We start from the raw sequence: 591 nt of genomic DNA, 5'->3' as shown, positions 1-591 counted from the left end.
CTTGGTCTAATTTTGTGAAATAGTTCTGGTCTTTGCGGCCCTCATCCCTGCTAATGCTAAGTGTGATGCTTGTGAAAGTGTTGATCGAGAAAGCATGGGGGCTGCTGTGCCCACGAGAAGAAAATGAAGCCAGCCCCACTCCAAACTGCCCTCAGTGCCACCGAGGCCAACCTGATACACAGCACGCCTATGGGACAAGGAAGAACTGCCCCTGGGGATCCTCACCTTTCTCCTGTGCAGCAGCTAGTGGTTTCAAACTGCTGACCTTGTGGTTATCAGCCCAGGGTGTAACCCACTACGCCACCAGGATTAGCACCTCTTAGCCACCTGTCGCTCAGCCAGGGCAGCAAAGCCCCGGGCCAGGCAGGGAGAGTAAGACTGAATTCTCTGTGCCGTTTGTGCGGTGACAGTGCTTCCTCTGCATAGCTTGCTGCTGTTGTGGGCTCTGTGCCATCAGTTCCAACTGGGTGATTCGTGTGACAGAACTTCCCCTAGGGCTCCACAGACCGTCACCTTTGCAGAGGCACATTGCCAGGTCTTTCTGCCGCAGAACCACTGGTAGATTATGGGTTCAAACCATCCACCTTTTGA

This window comes from Tenrec ecaudatus, chromosome 12, assembly GCF_050624435.1.
Source record: "Tenrec ecaudatus isolate mTenEca1 chromosome 12, mTenEca1.hap1, whole genome shotgun sequence".
NCBI lineage: Eukaryota > Metazoa > Chordata > Mammalia > Afrosoricida > Tenrecidae > Tenrec > Tenrec ecaudatus.
Note: the sequence above shows the minus strand (reverse complement) of the source record.